The sequence below is a fragment of the Protopterus annectens genome, chromosome 10.part0, assembly GCF_019279795.1.
Source record: "Protopterus annectens isolate FY-2018-M chromosome 10.part0, PAN1.0, whole genome shotgun sequence".
Classification (NCBI taxonomy): domain Eukaryota; kingdom Metazoa; phylum Chordata; order Ceratodontiformes; family Protopteridae; genus Protopterus; species Protopterus annectens.
In genome coordinates, this window is record NC_056744.1 from 913,685,126 (window position 1) to 913,701,070 (window position 15,945).

A 15,945-nucleotide genomic window follows, 5' to 3' on the forward strand; every position below is an offset into this window, starting at 1 on the left:
GAGTACAGCTGGTACATGCTCCTTAGTTATAGGCAGAAGTTATGTTTGAGGGTATTATTGGGGAAATAGTTGGGGGTGAGAGGAGGGTAAAGTGGGAACTGAATTTATTTATTCATTTATTTTACATTTGTTGACCGGTAGATTCCAACTGGATACATGTCCATTTTCAGCAGAGGCCCAAGGAGAAAAGCTCCACAGAATAATAACATACAAGTAAGATATTTATACATACCAAGCAAATTGTCTTAGGAACACATGATTTTACAAGATTGTATAGGATTACAGTTTAAAAGTACAATATTCATTGGTTTTAGCAAGATTTACCAAAATACCATAGTTTAAAAGTAGGATAGTACATGGAATGTACAGGATTCCAGAGATAACATTGCTTGAGACAAACATAAGTAAGATAGGTTTGAGAGAGAATGTTATGGTTTGTTTTGTGGATAGTTGCTGGGTTTGGGTTGGTACATGTTCACTCGTGGACTGTTTGGGATGGTGTTTGGAGGTGAAGCACCTTAAGGGGAGGTTATGGTTCTTCTACAAGGGATAGAAGTGAGAGGAAGCAAGAGAGATGGTGGGAGGGTGAGTATAATAGGAGGTCAAGCTGGAGAGTGGCAAGGGATTTCCATGTGAGTATTAGGTGTTCTTTTTGTAGTTTCTGAATGTGACCATTGAGTTAGCAGAGGTAACAGCAGAAGGTAACGAGTTGCCGAATTTACCTATGTAGTTGGTGAACAGGGAGTCACTTGCTGAGTTATTGGTTTTGCTCACCTTCATTAGTCATTTTTCACTTGAGTGAAGTTGTCTGGGATTGGCTTGTACTTTAAGTAGATTAGATAGTGCTGGTGTTTTTTCAGGAAGTAGTAGGAGTTTATGGGAGAAAGAGAGCTGGTGGAATGAGAGGCGATTTGAGAATTCAAGCCAATGAAGTTGATGTAGTGACTGACAGAGGTGGGCACGGTTGGTGGCACCAGTAGCAAATCTGGCAATTTGATTGTAGCAGATGTTGAGCTTGGCCATTTCAGTTTTGGATAGGTTTGTGAAGATAGGAGTGGCGTATAATAGTGGGGAGAGGAGGTGGGTTTGTGCTATGGTTATTCTAGCAGGTTGAGTTAGAAATGGTTTATTTTTATAAAGACTGCCCGTTTTTTTATGGATGTTTTTAATAGTTTGGTTTATATGTAGATCGAACTTGAGGTTGTTGTCAATGGTCACTCCTAGCAGTTTAGTATGAGTGTCTGGAGAAATAATAGTCCCATCTCTGGACACAATATTGAATGAGTTGGGCATTGGAGTGGATTTGTTTGGTTTAAATAGAAACAGTTTGGTCTTTTTGGGATTAAGTAAAAGGTTTTTGTTAATAAATCAGGTTTTGATAGTTTGGAAGGCTTTCTGGGTGATGGAAAGGAGTTCATGGAGGTTATTGGCTGAGCAAACTAATGTTGAGTCGTCAGCATATTGTATGACAGTTGCATCTTGACAGATGCTGTGGAGATCATTAATGAAGATGGAGAACAGAAGGGGACCTAAAATGGACCCATGTGGGACTCCAGTAGTAATAGGTAGTAGTGAGGATAGGTTGCTATCCCATCGAACGTCTTAATGTCTCCTTTGTAAATAGTCCTGGAATCAGGTTAGTGAGTGATTAGTAAGGCCAAGGTTAGTGAGGGAGTGGTGCAGTTTAGGATGATTGACCATATTGAAGGCTTTTGACAGGTCCAAAAATATGGCAGATGTTAGTTTACCTAAGTGTCTGTTTTGGTTGATGAGGTCTGTAAAGGAAAAAAAGGGCTGCGGTTTTACTGTGGGCAGATCAGAATCCATGCTGGGTAGGAGAGAGAGTAGTTGGTTATTAAGTAGGTATGGCATAAGTTGGTGGTGTATACATTTTAAAAGAATTTTTGCCAGTGGCAACAGGATGGCAATAGGGTGATATTTGGTGAGGTCAGTAGATGTACCACCTTTATGTAGAGGGATGATGTAGGAGGTTTTCCAGACAGATGGGATGGTGCTTTCTGATATGGATCTGTTAAGCAGAATAGAGATTGGGTAGGCAAGCTCATTATCACCCAACTGGAGGTAATCTGTGGGGATGCCATTAGCTGCTAGGGTAGTAGGTTTAAGTTTAGTTAGTAATTTTTTTACATAATTGGTGGGGAAGGGTTGAAACTGGAAGGTAGTTTTGGAACTGACTGTAGGTTCAGGGATATTGGTATTAGTAGTAGTGGGCTGTTGTTGAACTAGTTTGGAGATGGTGTCTATGAAGTATTTATTGAATGAGTCAGGTATATCTGTAATTTCCATTGTGGATGTTGGTGGTGGGGTGGAGGATTTTCCTGGGCGAAGTAGTTTATTTATTCCTGGCCAGAATTTTTTGGGGATTGTGTTGATGCCTCTTTTGCAAATGTAGGAAATAATTATTTTTTTCCAAGAAAATAGTTTTTTTAGTTTCATTTCTAAATTTTTGGAAGTGTTCTCTAGTTGCTGTAGTTTTTGTGGCTCTCTAGTGATGCCAGACTCTATTTCTTTGTGTATCTTATTTTTAGTTTTTTTTGGTGATCCAGGGGGGCTGTATTCTTTTTGAGTTTTGTAGTATGAGGCAGAGCATGGGTATTTAGGATTTTTAGGAAAGTATTGATGAACTGATTAACAGCTTCTTATAGCGGAATTTCTTTTAATATGTTCCAATTTTGGTATTTTATTTCAAGTTTGAATTTGTTTCAGTCGAAGTTGTGTTTGTTCCAGGTAGTTTGAGATAGTGGTGTAGAGTTGGTATCGATTTTGTATTTTAGTAAGAAGGTGGGTTGGTGGTCACTGAGGTTGTCTGGTAGGGCACCTGCTTGGTATGGAGCACTAGTCTTGTTTATCAAGATCCAATGTAGGAGACTTTCTTTGGTTTTAGTGTTTCCTAGCCTAGTGTTAAAGTGAATGACTTGGGAGAAGTTATAGAGATTAATATGGTTGGTGGAGTTAATAGTTGAGCATGTGTGCCAGTCAATATTAAAGTCACCTAGGCTGATTGTTTCTTGGGGTAGATTTTGATTAATCGAATGTAGAAGGGCTTCTAGGGAGGGAATATTGTTGCCAGGAGGTATATAGCCAGTGATAATATTGATTGACAGAATATACTGCAAAGGGAAAAAAATTGTCTGCTAACAGGTTTACTATATTGCCAGACACAGTGAATTCTACACAGCCCTATGCACCAATAACCACCAGTTCAGCACATTGCTGATTACTGCCCTTGAAGTTTCTGACATAGCTATACAATGCCTTATGGTTACTTTTTACCTGGAAGGATATCTTACCTCAAAGCTGGCTTTGCTTGATGTAATTATCCCTTTTAGTTGCCTATTTATTCTGATGACAAAGTTTTTGTCTTTATGGGAATTACCCTTCCTGATTCTTGCCACATTTTTCCCCTTTGCTGTATATCCTGTTTAATTTGGGGTGCCACCATTGCAGTCTGTTTTTGGGGCTAGTTCTGGGCTTACTTCTGGTACAGCAGCCTGTATATAGTCATTGACATGGGTGTACAGAGTTTCTAAGAGCAATTCAGTATAGGCTATTGTGATCTCGGGAACTGGAGGGGCATTGAATTTTTACAACTCATCACTTAATAACACATAATTTGCCTTGGAATAGTTCCTGACTGTTAATGGTTTTAATGGGATTGCACAGTTGATTTTGATTTCATAGCAGACAGTTTTATGGTTGGACCTTGCGAGGGAGGAAAATAAATTAGTGTGTGTGGGAAGGGGGGGGGGGTTGCAACATTCTTCCATATTTGTGAGCATAAGGTCCAGTATGTTGGAGCCCTCTAGTGGGAATATTCACTATTTGGTCAAAGTTTTTTCTAGTTACAAAGTCCAGAAATCTCAGTTTACTATCCTGTTGATGAAAGGCGCAACATTTTGGAGTCACGTCATCCACTCAAATGGTTGAATTTGTGAAAGCCGTTTTTGCCAAATCTTGAAAATGGTGAAAATGACATTTGACATTTGAGGCAGTCTGAATGTTGCTTTAAAATCACTGTTCAAGTCAACGTCGATTTTGCAAGAACCAATCACTTCCTTGCTTTCAGTTTTACCCATTCTCTGTTTTCACAAGTCGCTCAAGCGATTATTCAAATTTGAAATCCGCGTACGTGTCATTCAACATTTTGATAATAAACCATACATCTCTGTGCCTGTTGATTTGAGACTGTGTAGGATTCCCAATCTATAGAGGGGTAATTAAAGTCTCCCACATGTAGAATGTTAAGTTGGATGGTAAGGGTTTCCAGTAGGTCCAAGTATGAATTGTTAGCTTCTTAAGGCATAGAGGGTGACCTACAGCTGGCTAGGATATGGCACAGGGTTTTATCTATGGTGATCTGCACATGAAGGAACTCCAGCATGTCACGCTATTTGATTACCCTAGAGGCATGTTTGTTACTAATACTTTTGGCCCTTGTCTGTGGAGTTACTAGTTTAAAAAAGACTGAAACCTTGCACTGCCAGGGTACCATCTCCCACTTTAAATCATGTTTCTGTAAATGTACAGATATCTATAGTCCCAAGTGTGAGTAGAGCTTGGAGGGAGTGCAGTTTTATATTTAGGCTCCTGGCAGTGAGCAGTAACACATTGAGGTTTTGTTGAGTTTATTTTGCTGGGTTTGTCAATTTGGCATTGGCTAAAAAAAGGCACTATGGGGGTTGACAATGCCTTAGCCAGTATTTAAAAGCCTAGAGGGGAAAGGTGCAGAAAATTCTTAACAAAGCAGCATGGTCTGTTGACACCAGAAAGACAGCCAGTTGTTGAAATCAATAATTTTTTTGCTCGTATTGTGGCATAATCCTCGGTGATGGTAATATGCTGCTGACTGTCTGGCTTATACCAGCCTGAGACACATAATCTGAAAGTTCCATAATACCTCCCTTCTTATAGTTCAGGGAGGTAAATCTCTGGTCATTACACCTACATAGACTATAATGGAATCATACTGATATCAATGGTATAATGACTTGAATGCATGCATGATTTGGTGGATCCTGGCTCCAGATAAGCAACTAACAGTAGTTGTCAGTAAACATGAGAAAATTGTTACATTGTCTCCCTGTGCCCGTATCCACCAAGCTGGCTGAACAGAAGTTAGAAAATTGCATATCCATAATGTCCAGTCCTTTGATTTGTGACCTACAAGACTTTGTTGTATTGGGGTTAGAAGGCTATTAAGGATGCTTTGTTTGCACACAGTGATAAGGGTGCTTTATTGGGGAATATTAAACAGCCCTAAATTCTACTAACTTTAATATTTACACAATACTGAATGCTAATGAATCTGTACCTATTACTACTCAAAGCCCAACTAGCTGCTCTAAGCTTGTTGGCACACAAGGTATTTGACTATCTCGCTGCTTTACATGTTACAGTTTTATGGATTGTTTTGCAGAAAAAAAATGCTTTTGACGTGTTTGCAACTATATAGGATACTGGTAACCCATACAAATATGCAAAATTTATAGCAGCCCAACCCACCACCCCAGAAAACTAAATAATGACCTCTCTGGCCAATAAAATGTCTACACCCTGAGTCCTTTTGTATATTTTCCAAGTCAGATAGACCAGGCAAGCACCTCCTGCCACAAGGTGAATAAACCCAGTCCTCTTGATGTACAAACACCACAGAAGAGACTCTCAAGTGCAACACTAGCACAAACCAGTTAAACAACTAGCTGGAAATCCCTTGCTGAAGGTAATTTCAAGACAGTAGCAGTGAGAGGAAATGCATTTTTTAAATAAAAAGTGCAGTGAAATATACACACAAAAGCAGGAAACAAAAGCATTCACTGAAAATAACTTAAGTGCGATTTTAGCAATCAAAATTCTGAACTTTCTCTGGATGACTCTGGGTACAAGCAATTAACTTCTAGATGTAGGCTAGGACTACAAGCTTTGCTGAGCTCCAGAAAAAGGAGCAGGAGATAATATATTGTAAAGGAGTTTACTCAAGAACAATACTAGTTTACTGGGTGGGTACTTAGTATCATGGGTCTGTGGAAAACAATGGGTGGGAAGAATACATAAATAGCTTGTTCTACAGTCCACAGCAATGAAAGAGTTGAGGGAGGGGGCTTTGGAAATCAGATAATCATAAGGGGTGAAGGGCAGTGACACAGCCTTATTATTAAACAACAGCAACAGCAGAAGGATGAGAGGATTAGGAAACCTTAAAGGGTATAAACAGACCACCTGCAGGGGTGAGCAACCAATAAAGGCATTATTGGAGCTCTTTCAGAAACTTTAGCTTAATGTGATAGCAGGGGAGGGGTCAGACACAGAATGCAAGGATGTAAATGATAAGTAGAACAATAAAGCACTGAAGCATAAACTGGAGCAGAGAACACTCTCTCACTATTGAATTTGCACTACCGTTTAAGGTACCAGACTATGCAGAAGTTTACTATTAATACTGTTGTGAAAAAAATGCAGTAATAAATGACTATGGCACATGTCTTGGTAGTAGAAATTGAACTACAAGACTTTGGCCCAGCAGGGTTTAAAACACAAACAGATAGCTTTTATAAGTAATTATAATTGTGGAAATAGAGATGCAGAATAACTAAGGTCCTTAACAAACCTAAAAACGTAATCAGATGGAACAGAGCAGAAAAGTGCAAAGTAATGTCACCACACAGGTAACTATAACTGCATCAGAACTGAAATGATTAAAATAACTGAATTCTCCCTTTTTTTTTTGAAAAGCTAAACACTCAAAATTCCACACTTCTCCAAATCTTGCTTTTATCCTTTACATAGCAGAGGATGGTTTTGACCCATCGACCTCTATGTTATGGGCCCAAACATGCATCTGCTGCACCACTCTGCTGTTCTCCTGGACCTCTGATAAAAGTCTGCCTTAGTCCAACTGGATAATCTTATTAACAAAAGAAATAAATAAATTACTAGATTTAAATAAATGAAAGCTGTTGAAGAAGTCTGTGGCTTCTGCTTTCATGCTTGACATATTTGGTCGATAATTTTGGTCAGTTACTATTCATTCATTCATTCAAGGAATGAAAGCACATTGAACGCATGTACCACTGGAAGCCTGAGTTCTTATCCTGCTGTGTCATACTATTTCTCTCACTCTGTCTCTGTCTCTCTCTCTCTCTCTCTCTGACTGTCTTCAAATAGTCATTTATAATTACATCTCAATTACTAACACTACACTCAAAAGAATTGCCAATTCATCCAAGAAAAACCTGAGGCTTTTTGATGTTGGCAGACATCAATATGTGAAGAATATTATGTGTATTTTCTTCATATCATATGTTCTGTTTGAACCAGAATATCATGTGAAAGGAGCTAAAACATGGGGTCCAAGGGTTGTTGCTGCAAGTCATTTGGTTCTTTAATATGCAATGTGACAGTTCTGTCCATATTTGCAGCATTTAATGAAATATGTTCTCTCTCTGTGTGTAGGCATTCACCAACAATGTCGTCTTGTTTCCCTCTCCTGCTTGTGATTTTCATAGACAAGGTTTCAAGTTGCATTCAATGTTTTTTTTTTTTACAAGTATTACTGTTCTATTGGCCAAAGTGACTGTGATCTCTGATATGCACTACAGCATTTCACTCCTGAGTATGATGTATCTAGGATGAAAATTAGCTCCTCAAAATCAGAAGTTAAGCTCCTCTTCCAAAAATGAGTTGATTGCTCTTTGAAGGGAAGAGGGGATCAGCTACACCAGCTAAGTGAGGGGTTTTGTTCATTACTTAACTAAGTGAATATCAGGGTGCAGTTCACTAAACAGATAAGGCAACATTACGGGACTGTGGTGGTGAAGCAGGAAGTGAGTCATAGGATCATGTAACTCAGTGTATGCCCCAATCCTTATCTTTGGCATTAAGCTTTAGATAGTGAATAAGCAGATGAAATCACAGGTACATGTCATAGAAACAAGGATCCTTTTCAGGTTGCTGGGCTCATTCTCCATGATTTAGATGATTTCTAGCTTCAAATGTAAAAAGTGGAGCAGGCAACAATATGTCTATTGTAAAATGAGTGTTTTGGTAGGCTAATGCCCCTCTACCCCCAAATACACACATGCAGACACACACACACGCACACACACACACACACACACACACACACACACACACACACACACACACACACACACACACATACACACAAATATATGTTCATAATTATGTTTTCTTTTTTCTATTTTTTTCTTTTCTTTTTCTCCTTATAATTAATTTTGAATTTGCATTGTTATTTTTATAGTTTTTGTCCTGTATGTTTATGTTTATTTATATTTGCTGGGGCTCTTTCCCCTCGGGTCTCCATTGAAAATGGGTTTGATTGCAAACTCATTTGAACTAACCCAGTTAACAAATGTGAAATAAATAAATAAATAAAGATATATATATATTTATATATATATATATATATATATATATATATATATATATATATATATGTTGAGTTGTTGAGTCTTTCGGCTATTCCCGGTTAGGGGTCGCCACAGCGGAACTCCAGTCCGCTAATGATTGGTAGTTGATTTTTACGTGCCGAGTTACCAGCCCTGATGCACAACCTTCAACGAAGGTATGCCCATTCACGCATGTCTCCACGCAGAAGATGCTCTAGCTGAGAATCAAACCGGACAGCGTCTTACTGTGAGGCGACAACGCTATCGCAGCACCACCACCGTATATATATATATATATATATATATATATATATATATATATATATATATATATATATATATTTATACAATATGTATGTGTGTGTGTGTGTGTGTGTGTGTGCGTGTAGTGGTGGCTGGTGACTTCAAATCAAAAGTGGGTTGCAGGAGACAGCTGAGCAGGTGGGGTCAATGGGAATGGGTGTGGCCAACTAGAAAGGGAAGGAGCTATGCTCAAAACCACAAAAACTGTAACTTTAATTAAATACACTGCCCTGGGCACCAAACCATCATTATGAGAGTCCAATCATGACAAAAATGAAGTGCAGAAGAAAAAAAATATTTCAATGCATTGGCTGCATGACAGCTTACTTATTATCTAGATGGAAACAAAAAGGTTGTGAGGCGTGAAAAAATAAATTACTTTTTAAATACATTACTGGAATGCCAGTCAAAATCAAGTATAAGAAAAACAAGCAGCACTCAACTCAAACCACTTCTCTTTGCACTGCAGTTCTAATTATAATTTATACTCAGCTTTGTTAAAGTACCAAGTAACATGCTGAAAGTAGCAATCTCTGTGATACCCCCACTTGTAAAAATGTTTCTTATCCAAAAAAGACCTGCTGCCTGACAACAAATATCTACTTGTTTCATGCGGAAAACATGATCAAAGTAAAAAATAAAAAGCAAACAAGAAACAAGCTCAGTGTACATTGCTTAAAGGATTACTGCACAGGTTATGAACCACACATGATAGATTGGCATTCTGTTTAGTTTGCAGGCAAAGCCTGCAAAGATGACTGCAAGTCTCCAACAAATGTAATGAGCTTCTTAAAATAATGTAATCCTGTCCTTTATTACAAATACTGTCATATGCATTTCAATACCCAAGGCTTATATGTTATCTAGTTATGTAAGTATTCTCTGCATGGCAACAACAGAAAGGCTTTCAATGTTGGCAATTCTTTAACAGCATGCCTATTAAAGCTTACTTGCATCTTACAATCTCAGACAAGCTTACCTGATGGTCATTAAAGCATTGCTACTTAAACACAAAGCAGCAGGCACTTTGAATAATAATAAGCATAAATCAACAGTATAAAAATATGACAGAAACCAGAACATTCTGCAAAATCAAGGACAGATGAAAAGCCACTGTAGTACTTGTGTCTACCTTGGATGGGGGATACTCTGCACATTTACACTGCATAACTGCTCATTGCCTTGCTCGGACACATCCAGAGTCACTACATGGGGGAGTGGGGTGCAACAAGTATGTCATAATTTGAAATGTCTCTGGCTGACTGTGATGGCCCTGACACATTTGTCATACCTCTCAACCTCAGAGCAAGAAATCTGGACAAAGCCACACACACATAGAAGTGGGACAAAGGCCCAAAAATAGGGACAATTTTTAAATATTCCTCTTATAAACTTAGAAAGATAATAGAATAGTAGGTCTTGTATTAGTATGAATTTTCTGAAGGGTATGAAATCTGAAACTGAAATGTCTGTCATTATTTCTAACTTCAGTCTTTAATAATTTGCCACTAATTTGCCAAAACACACAATTTTATGAAAAACGGACCAAAAATGTGATGCAAAAAATAAAATAGCCACACAATACAGCTGGGAACCTGTCAAAAAAGGGACACTTTTTTAATATCAGTACTGCTAACTTGAGCAGCTGATAAAATAAAAGAATCTACATGCAATTCTGAAGTAAAAGTAATCTAGAACTCTGATTATTACAGTTAGTTATTTATTAATTGTAAACCCTCCACGTTTTCTTCCATGATTGCCATTTTGCGGAGGGATTATTAGGGGAAGAGCAACATTTTGAGCCAAAATCGGGGACAGTCGAGAGGTTTGGATATGCCTAATTCTATAAAGCAATTTATTTGCACATACCTCTCAACCTGTTAATGCAAGAAATCTTGGACAAGGCCAAATATATTGGGGGAACATATAAACGGTACTAAAAATTGCTCTTGTATAAACTGAGACAGTTGATAACAGGTCTTGCTTTAGCATGCATTTTTCTGAAAGTTATGAAGTCTGAAACACAGTGTCTGTCATTATTTAGTGACTTAATTCCTAAATGATTTGCCAGAAAATCACAAATTTTATGAGGAACAAACCAAAAATAAGAAGCAATCTTTTCATTCTGCAAAAATCTGGACAGTGGAGAGTTATAGTTCAGCCAGGCTGTCTTTGAGTTTGCTGCCCTTCCCCCCTCAAAAAATCATGGTCGAATGGAGCCTCCCCCACTGCAGCCATTCCAATGAACCATTACTCGGCTATTTCACCCCATTTACCATAAACACTAATGTGCATACTGCTTTACTTCTTTGATGATTTGGACTTCGTTTGAAAGTTTTATTTTGCATTTTACAGTGCAAACACTAATAGATATCTGCTAAACAAAGCAATGCAGTCTCACAATGAAAACAGACTTAGCATTAAAACTTCTCTGCCCTCGAAACTCTCATTCATTGAAACAGCATTGAAACCCACATTCAAAGAAAATACATTTTGCCAGTGGCAGATAAAGATTAACTTTGAGTTTGGGCTATTTTCAAATCACAGGCCCCTTGCACACGAAACATACACATGCTCTTTCATACACCTTCCTGATTGTATTAAATTATATTCCTTGTACAATACAGTACAGTTTTAGAGGGCATTTTAAATTTATTGTTTTGAACATTTTTCCAGTAAACAATGAAACAAAATGCATGCACCAATAATGACAAAACTGACCAATTCAGAACATTTCCATCATAAAAGTCTACTCAGACTTCTACAGTCCACCAATATCAGTAAATATGCACAATCTCTGAAGAAGTAAAAGTCATCTAAATAATTCCACATTAAAGAGATCTGTAACTAATGAAGAGGTTAATGCTAGCAAACAACTTTATATTTCATTGTTTCATCTACAAATAAATTGCCTGTTGTCCTTGAGGAATAAATTGCCTATGTTACACTAAAAAAAAGATAAACTAGTAATATTGCAATAGGGAATGGACAGCAAACTGATAACAGGTTCATAGTTACTAGATATCTTTGCCAAAAAGGAGTGCAGTATCTACCCCCTTTGCAACACAGTATCAGCAATGCATCTAGCTACTGTGGGAGTAGAACCCACAGCCTTCTCCATCAAACCACAGATTTTATGAGGAACAGAACAGAACAAATATGAGGGAAAAATCTGCAAATTTTTTACAAAGGGTGGTGGGTAGGGAATTCAGACTCTTGCCACCTGGGCCTAAGGTACAGGGTTCAAGCCTGTTTGCTACCCACCGCTATATATCATGTGGAGCATTACACACACACACACACACACACACACACACACACACACACACACACACACACACACACACACACACACACACACACACACACACACACACACACTTTGCATTCCTTACTTCAAAGTCCATAAAAGCAGGTTGTAACATCCATTCATTCACAGCCTGTGAATGCATCCATCTAGCCTGCAACAAAAAGAGCAAGTCCTTCCCACGAGAGCAGAGCAAGCTGGGTGCTACCCAGCCTGTGGATGTTGCAGTTGTAACTGCCTAAACTTCTGGGATAGTGCTTCTGCATGCTCTCTTTCTAATCCAGACTGCTAGTTAAGCCAGACTGCTGGTAAGACAGTCTGGATTCTGTGCGCATGCTCCACACTGGTTCACCAGCAGTCTGGAAATGCCACACATGGGCGATGGTCCATAACTTATGTTTGCTTTATTTTTGTATTTTCTTTTATTTTTCTTTTCTTCTTTGTTTACAGCTGGGGGGGGGCTGCAGTTCTGAAGCCCAATAGCACGAGCCACCCCTGGGCAATGTACAAACTATATACCTGAACTGATGCCAACAGAGTTTATGGTTATTTAGAAGAAAACTCAATGATGGCAATAGAACAAAAGAGTAATAAAAGAAAGTCATATGGAAGAAAGGATCATTTGTTAATAAATAAAGTCATAATGGAGAACTGTAAAAAGGGGAAGAATCTAGGTTTGGCATGGATTGACTACAAAAAAGCATTTGACAATATCCCACATGCATAGATAAAAGAGTGCTTAAAATGTTTAAGATACATCCTAGAATGATCAATTACATTACAGTGACCATGAAATAGTGGCAGACCACTTTGCAATTAAGACATGATAAAGGACAAATGATTATTCCAGGGATAATAATTCAAAGGGCACTATTCCAGGATGACTCCTTGTCACCACTGCTATTCTGTCTTGCCCTTAATCCATTAAACTGTCTACTTAATAGATTAGCACATGGCTATAATTTGGCTCCTAGAAAATAGCAGTGTAAAGACTTATCATCTTCTCTTTGTGGATGATTTAAAACTGTATAGCTCATCAGAGGAGGAACTGAAAGCAAAACTGCAAGTGGTCAAAAATGTTTCAGATAATATAAGAATGGCATTTGGTCTTGATAAATGTGCAAAAGCAACCGTTAAAGCATGAAACGTGCAGCATCAAAAAAAACATCAGTTTGGGACAGGAATGTGATATAAAAGAACTGGAGTAAGAGGGAGTGTATAGGGAACTGATGAAGGATCAACAAGTAAACATGAACAAATGCAAATAAAACTCAGTAAGGAATATTCTAGATTTAATTTATTTCTGAAAACAGCATTGACATCTAGGATAGTCCAAGCTATAAACCATTTTGCTCTTCCTGTTTTAATTTACAGTTCTGGAGGGATTGACTGATCCTAAAAGGTGTTGGCTAGATTGGATAGGAAAACAAGAAGGATGCTTCATGCTCATCAAATGATTTATAAAAATCAGTGCATACCAAGATTATATATTCCCTGTTCTGAAGAGGGTATAGGCCTCCTCCTAACTGATTATACGTATAGATCTGCAGTTGTGAGGCTGCACACATATCTGCTGACCTCACCAGTCCCAAAAGCAGTAAAAGTTGTGAAATATGAGAATAAATCTATGATGACTTCCCTGCTTAGTTTAACAGAAGCATATCAGCATCAAGTGGAATGGAAATCAAACTAGAAGTAGATAAAAATCGGGTCTATATTAGAACAACAAATAATTAAGATGTTGAATGCCCTAAAGAGCAAAAATGCTGGACCTCTGAAGTGTTTTTTGGGAGATCACAGTACAGTGAAGATCAGAATATTTGCTCTTTCCTCACTGTAGTGTGATCTTGGAGTTGGTATATATATTTAGTGGGGGTTCGAGGTCTGGCATTTTGGCTCTTTAGAGCAACATTTTAATTATGCGCTGTTCTAATACAGAGCCTAAAAATCAGGCAGCAGCTGAATCTTCCAAAAAACAAATGCAAGAATATAAGGTAAAGGATCAGATGAAAAGCCAGGAAAAGTGAAAAATCCATAATTATAGTTGCAAGCATAGAAAACCCCTTGAAGAACCTTATGTTGATCAAGGTCGAATGCAGGAATGGTTAAGGACAGGCGAATTCAAACCAAACGATGAAAGATTAATATTGGCTGTCCAAGATAGTGGACTACATACACTTTGGTTTACAAAGTCCATTGAACATGTGGAAGAAACAGAAAAATATAGGTGTTGTAAAACAGAATTGGAAATAGTTGTACACGTTGCTGTTGGTTGTGACATACTAATGGCAGAAGGACTATACTGAAAGGCATAATAATGTGGCAAGACTGTTGCACTGGGGATTGTGCAAACATTATGGTATTGAAGTGGCTGAAAAAACACTGGAAAATTGAGCCACAAAGTATAATAGAAAATTATGAAGTCTACATCACATGAGATCACTCACTACCAGCAGTTCAAAAGACAGATGAGGCAAAACCAGATATAGTGGTCCATGAAAAGAAGACAAATCTAGCACTGATCATTGAAATTGCTACACCCATTGACTACAGTCTCTTGCATATAGAGAGACATAAAGTCATAAAATATCAGGATTTGCAGGTGGAAATGATAGCAATGTGGAAGAAGGATACCCAGGCAGTCCCAGTAGGAATTTGGGCAACAGGTCTTATAAAATAGAATTCACATGGATATGTTACCAATACATGTAACTCCATACAAATTGCAGGTGTCATTACTGGACACATTGCAGGTGTTGCAAAGAGCACTTTTGGCTAACATCAACGACTGAAACAATACTAATTTCATGAACTTTAATTGTACTTTGACTTAGGAATGGGGTCCATTCCTGTCACGGTATTAAAAACACAAAAGATTTGGAGAAATTAAAACAAGGGATCAAAACTTGTAAGATTTTTTATATTGTAGTTTTTCAGGTTTGTTATAACCCTTTCCATAGCCTTACAAATGAGGCCTGTAAGTCTGATGTGTGTGTACCTCCACCCTTCCAGAATAGCAATTAGTTCACCCCAAAGACAGTGCAGAAAGCTTCCTAGTAGAGACTTTTTGACACCTATGTGCTAAATTATGACAGCTTCTAGCCAAGTGGAGTAGCATGGGAACCAGAAGTCAGATGACCCGATGTATGTGATATTGTTCTGTAATTCATCACTAATAATTATATTTTAATACTAGGTGAGGATTCAGACTCATTGATTACTGGCTCAGAATGAGGACATCACATATTGGTGAGCAGTGGTGTGGTTATTAATTGAACTTCTGTAGCCTGTAGGCGGTTGTCACTGAATGTGGGTGTACTCTCAAGCAACCACAAGTTAAACATACAGAGTTTCTTCTTCACAACAGTTTTTATTTATTTCTGTTAGTTTAGTTTAGTCAGGGAAAGCAGGCAAAGATGTCAGCAGAGGATTATGGCAAGCTGACAAAGAACCAGTTGGCCAAGGCATATGAAGCCAAAGAAATGGTGCATGCCAAGCTGACTAAAGAGGAAATGATTTCATCCTTAGTTGCAGCTCAGACCAGCAACCAAGACTATAACCAGTCTGTTGATGAGGATTTGCAACCCTCAGAAACAGGACAGTTCACCTTTTCCTCACAGGACTTAAAAATCCATCTGGAGTTAAAGAGACATGAACTGGAGGCCAAATGTTTGGAATTAGAATAAGCAGAGAGACTGTGGCATTTGAAGGCTGAAGAAAAGGAGAAACAGATGGAATTAGAACCAGCAGAAAGACTGTGGTGTTTGGAGACTGAAGAAAATGAGAGACTACAGTGTTTGAAGCTGAAGAAAATGAGAAGCACCATCAACATGAGAGGGCGATGCTGACTCTTTGCCAGTGTCATGGAGGTAATTAGGAAGGGAATAACCAAACCCCATAAGCAATAAA